The following is a 6,719-nucleotide window of genomic DNA, read 5'->3' as shown; positions in this document are numbered from 1 at the left end:
AATTTTTGGTATTTCGATATACCGTTATATACCGAAATTTTGAAATGTTGTACCGTTACGGTACCGAAAACTTCACCAAAATATTAGATATACAAAAAATTTGATATTTTTTCGCTACTATATCTTCGATATATTTTTTACCAACCATGTGCCGACTGGCCGGTGATTCTTCCATGCTTGACGTGTGAAAAGAAGAATGGTGGAGAGATAATCAGTGGTTCATTAAATCAACGATCGTGCTGTGCGCTGTGTTTTATGCTTAGCTTCGGCTTTCGCTGGTCGTCGTTTTCTCTGCCGTGAATACCTTTCTTCCGATAGTTATGCTTTGTGTGGCTCTATCTGGGAGTTGGAAACTTCGAACGTGAAGAAATGGTGCTAATTTTCTGTACTAACCAAGATTTCAAATCCAGTACGGCCGATTCAAGTTCTTTGTTTTCACCAAATGTATATCAAATTTTCAGTGATTGATTCAAAATATAAAAGTCAAAAATCAAAATCTAATATATAGCATGAAAAATGACGCATTAATGATATACGTTAATTTGATTATTCTTCAAGGGGTTGCTATAAATATTTAGTGTACACTGTTTATTCTTCAAGGATTGCAAGGTTGTAGTAACGGTAAACAGAACATGTTCAGCTTTTCAACTGATAAAATTTTGTTGATGTGCACTGCTGCCTATGTGTATTGTGTTCCATTTTTATTCCGCTGAACTTTACCACATATTGAAGTTATATACTCAGTTATATATCAGTGTGTCACAACGTAGTTTTGAGCAACATAAAACTTATAAATATTTAGGTCCTTTGTTTTTGTGCTAGCTTTTTTACCTCACTTAAATAACTTCTGAAGTCTTAAATTTAGTTCTGTGTAAAAAGTTTTGTATTAAGTTTGAAAGAATATTTATTCCGAACAGCACATGTGACAATTGACACATCAACTTGCAATGGTGAAATAATATGATTCCTGTTGTTGCTGCTTGGTTTTTTTTATTTTGACTGCAGCTCAAATCCCTGATAAATAAGCTGACAGAGGAAAAAAATTGTGCTACTCTGCAAAATAACAAACTTCAGCAAGAACTGGTAAGCCCCTGCCATTCTTTTTGTCATCCCTGATATTATGCGCATCACTTGATCACCATTGCTTAGAGTAGCCATTTACATGAAATTCCTCTCATGGTTTCATCTTAAACAAAACGATGAAAACAAAATCATGTTTCTATTTTTTCCACTCGTGTGGATTGCATTTTATCCTTCTGCACTTATTTACAAAAATTCAGATGTTTCGTCTGTGGCTTTAATTTATGAAACATTTTACAGTCTTCGTGTAAGAAAGATTCAAAAACTATTATATATAATACTTTTAGATGAATAATACTTCAAAACTTATTTTATATATATACAATGTGCTGCAAATCTGGGTTATCACCTCACGAATTGAGGTGCCCCATTACTAGTAAAACTAAAAATAGTCAAGTCATAATAGCATATCCGTTTATTAGAAATTACCATGATTCCCGGAATTGATCCTATCATTTCCGTCTGTTAGAAATTTATCGTTAAACAAATAATGATTTCCGGAATTGTTAGGACAATCACTTTTTTACGCTTCGTTTTATTTAAAAAACAACATTCAATCATTTCATATCAATCTCACCTAGGAACTATGTTGTCATTTTGACTTTAATAAATTCCAACTGTTTCTTTAGGGTCAGTTTTGCTATGCTGCCCACCAACCGTATCAACCTTTGTGCACACCATGTATAAAACACTCAACTATTATACATGGTGGGCACAGAGGTTGACACGGTTGGTAGGCAGCATAGCAAAACTCATATAGGGTTATCGGAAAAAGTCTAATAAATTATAGATATCTTGTTAGATTTTATCCTATGAAATCAATAATATAAAGTTTTTTACAAACATAATAATTACTATTTTTATTGAATAATAATATTATTAAAAAATAAATATTATATAATTAAATAGCTAGCAAAGTGTATATATATATACACACATTATTCAATAATATTTTGTCAAAAAATTAAACGAACGAATATATCAAAGTAACAAAATCATATAAAAATGTGAATCACATAATAATAATAATAATAATAATAATAATAATAATAATAATAATAATAATAATAATAATAATAATAATAATAATAATAATAATAATAATAATAATAATAATAATAAGATGAACCAATTTCAAATGATATCTTTCCTTTATTTTAAGTAATAAACATAAATAACATTATTCTGATAGAAATTATTACTAACTAATTAATATGATCCTACGTAAAAAAACACTGATAAAAGTACAGTTGATAGAAATTACAATAAACGACAGATCAAAATAAAAAATTTTCTAATGTTCAAAGTTGGCTAAATTAAACTTGATTCACTCGGACCATGCCATCATTGTCAGAATTAATTAGATGTTTCAATCGAATTCAGATGATATTCCATCCTCTTCATGACAAATTCCAAAAGATAGCACCATCACTAAAACTTCACGCTCTTTATTTGGTGCCTATGAGAAATGGCTCTTCCGGATGTTAATCAACGCAACATGCTATCCACTCAATTCGTGCACATATATCATTAATACTATTTATTTTTCAAAAAAAAAAAATCATTAATACTATTTATATTTAATGCTAATAGTTTTCTGTAAAAATTCAAGATATCTTTCATAATCACTTATTTTTAGAGATTGCAAACATTACCTAAATATACCCATGATAATCCGCAGCAAAACAGCGAGAGTATGCTGCCATCCTAGCTCTTATCTCAGTGCTTTGTTTAATTTCTTTGACGACACCAAACTATATAATCAGCGCATGCAATGATAAATAGAAAGTGGTATATATAACCAATGAAATTAGTGACGACAGCTTTCTGGTTGGAGCTAGGACTTCTTGCTACTTACTAATGCCTGCACCTGCAATTGCAATGTGCCTTCTAGTAAATCACAATAGCATGCTTTCCGGTGGTTTGGTGAATGAAATGACACATCTCTGGATTTGGGTGATCATAAAATATATATTCTGGACAGCATGTAGTTAACGTGGTTCCAATACCTATCCGGCAGAAAGCATCTTTAATTTCGGGATTCCACGCACAGCCCTTAGCTATCGAGTATCACCAGGGACCCAATGACTCCATGATGCAAGAAGCACTCGATAGAAATTCAACCCGGCCAAATATTCTTTCTGCCGGATATGTATTGAAACCATGTTAACTACATGCTGTCGAGAATATTTTATGTGTGTGAGAAATAGAGAATAATATTGCACGCGTAAAAAATAATGGAGAGATGCTTCTACATGTAACATGCAAACACACACACACATATATATATATATATCTTCTCACTTCAGTTCAACTAGTTATCCAATCAGTCATGCAAACATATATATCTTCTCACTTCAACTAGTTATCAATTTAATTTCATAACTCTTCCATCAAATTTAAGACTTAAATTAGTAAACTCTTAAATTACAATTCATTAAATTATCAAATATCTCAAATAAATTTATAATCAGTATAATTTACTTTGATTAATTTGTCATTTCTTGTATAAGATAAATTATATATTTGGTATCTGTCTATTTTAATTTGTTCTATGTACATACAAAATCTTAATTACTTGTAGATAAAAATTTAATGAAATAGAAACCAATTAATTTAATTATAACAAAGAAACTATAAATTAAGAGTGAAAATACTTCCAAAATATAAATTTGTCAATCTAAATCAATAATTTTTTTAAAAAAAAATTGAAACAAGTTATTTATAATAGATAAATATGATATCATTAAAATAAAAACATTTCTTGAGCTTAGTTTTCTTGTTCTATTTATAATTTCATCACCTAACAATATTATATATTTTTAATTACAAAAATTGTCTAAATATCTTATAAAAAAAACATTGTCTATGTATATAAAAATTTTCATAAGATATTGACATTATATGTGATTATCACCTGAATTTGGTGAAGAAAATAAACTCAAATCTAGAATCTTTTGGTTGACATTTGTACAGTATATTGTGACTTGAATTTGACTTTTATGGTTGAATATATTGTATATTTGATGGTGAATTGTAGTTGATTGTTTAAATTGAAGTTTAATGTTTTATTTATGGGTTTAGAAACTAGTAGACTGGTTTGTGTAGGAATATCAATATTAGCTGTGTTCTAAAAGGCATCGCCTAGACCCGCCGTCGCTTAGACGCTAGACGGTTGTCCATCGCCTCGCTTTTTTGTTAGGCTATGCCTCTAGGTGTTGCCTGCCTAATCTCCAAGCTGCTTAGGCTGACAGAAATCCGCCTAGGCAGGCAGAAATCCACCTAGGTGGTTACAGACATACAGTTTTTTATTAAAAAATAAAAAAATAAAAAAGAGACGCGAAGCGAAAAACAAACACAGAAAGAAAGAAAAAAGCGCAGAAAATAAATTCAAGCAAAAAATTAAATTTCATATTACATATGAAGACTTGGTATCTATTAATATTTATGTTGTTATTATTATTATTAAATTTTTATAAGATTTTCGTACAAAAATTAAAAAACATAAAACATAAAACATAAAAATCATATTTTATGGTAAAACTCATGAATATTCTAAGTTATTTATTATTTAAGTTTTTTTTAAAAAAAAATCGCCTAGATTCCGCCTAGACGGTCGCCTAGGCGGCTAGGCACTAAGCGGTGGGTTGTCACCCGCCTACCGCCTAGCACTTTTTAGAACATAAAATATTAGTAACAAAATTTTGAATTTACGTTACTAATTTAGAGACGAAAAAAATCATATATATTGTCACTAAAACTAGTAACACATAAATTTATGTCACAAATATTAGAAATGAAAAACCATCTTCGTGCCTAATATTCGTGACAGAATTATTACATCTGTCAATTTTTTTATATATGTACGAGAACCACTAAAAATATATACATTTGAACTCAACATATAAAAACTAATATCTTATTAGATGCATCCTTAGTACAGTAACCATGCTCTAAAGATTGAATCGAATTAATTTAATTACGTTTTTTTATAAAAACATTAAAAAAAATTATAGTTGGCATAATTACAAGGGATATTTTGTTAGACCCAAGAGGGCCATCAGAATTAAATTGTTCATAAATAGAATTACCGAACTTTCGAAAGTACGTTTGGACCACAACCAATTCCTTACACGATTGGTTCATTCATACAACTTTATTTTTGTGCAAAGTGAGCGCCGTACCGGACACGGATTTCCTACTGTGTAGGATCCACTAATGGGGTTGTTGTGGCGTCAAATCTTAATGTTAGTATACGTGAGTTATTTGGTCTTTTATAAGTTCATTCACAATGTTATGTGTTAATAATATCAAATAATATTCTCCACGTCATCAAAAATTATGTACCTCACTTTTAATAACACATAGCTTTTTTCATCCACAATTTTTTTAATATTAACAATCATTATTTATGGGTCTCACATTCCACTTAATAATATAAAATTAGTTTGTATAAAATAAATATATTATATATATATATATTTTTTTTAAAAATATTTAAATTTATATTTATTTTTTAAAAATAATAACCTTAATTTTTAGTTTTAATAATATTAAATTAAATAATAATAATAAAATTATTTTAATATATTTATTAAATATTTCAACTTAGAAAAAAAACCACAATACGATAAAATTAAAAATAATATATAGAATATTAATTCACGGATTGTTGTTGTAATTCCCCCAGATATGCTCCATTAAGTCCGCGCGAAGTTGTTGATGAACTTGAGTGTCACGTAGCTCAGAATTTGTCTGAAGATAATCCTTAAAGTTTCGGTTTGAACCATGGATAGGTTGTGCGGGTCGTCACCTTAATCGTTGTACCAATTAGTCACGTGAACTTCCTCATCCTCAACAATCATGTTATGCAAAATAATGCATGTTAACATGATTTGTTTTAACTTTTTTCTATACCAATAACGAGTTGGGCCTCTAACAATTGCCCATCGAGATTGGAGCACCACAAATGCTTGCTTGACATCTTTTTGGAAGATTCATGTCTTTCCTTAAACGAATTCCTCTTGGGATCCTTTGGGCAAGGAAAAGCCTTGACGAAAGTAGCCTACTCGGGATATATATTCCATATGTTAGATAGTAACATTTCGTATATGTAGTGTTGTTCATCGTGAAACTAATCTCCGACGCATTTTCTTGCAAGACGACGTTGAATATGAGAGATTCATATAACACGTTAATATCGTTACGTGAACCGACGATCCCAAAGAAGACATGTCATATCCACAAGTCATGAGACGCGACCCATGCCCCTTGTAAATTGACCTTTCTAAGAAACTGAGCAATTTTTCCATTTCCAGTATATACAATCGAGGTTACCCAACATGTCAGTGAAGCTGTATCTCTCATCATGCATTTCAAGAAGACGTTGAACATCATCAGCATTTGGTCTTCTTAAGTAAAACCACGTATTCGCAGCGGTGCATTTTTGTAGTGGTGACAACCTTTTTATTTGCACATCATCGTCCTTCTATTGAAAAAACGCCGAATGATTCTCTAACTCATTCACTATACGAAGGAATAACTCTCTTCGCATTCGAAATCGTCTTCAAAATATTTCACCGTGATACATGGGGTTGTAGAGAAATAATCATTGACGAGTTTGTCATGTCCGGCTTCAC

Source organism: Henckelia pumila, chromosome 2, assembly GCF_033568475.1.
Source record: "Henckelia pumila isolate YLH828 chromosome 2, ASM3356847v2, whole genome shotgun sequence".
Taxonomy (NCBI): domain Eukaryota; kingdom Viridiplantae; phylum Streptophyta; class Magnoliopsida; order Lamiales; family Gesneriaceae; genus Henckelia; species Henckelia pumila.
This window is presented reverse-complemented; position numbering follows the sequence as displayed.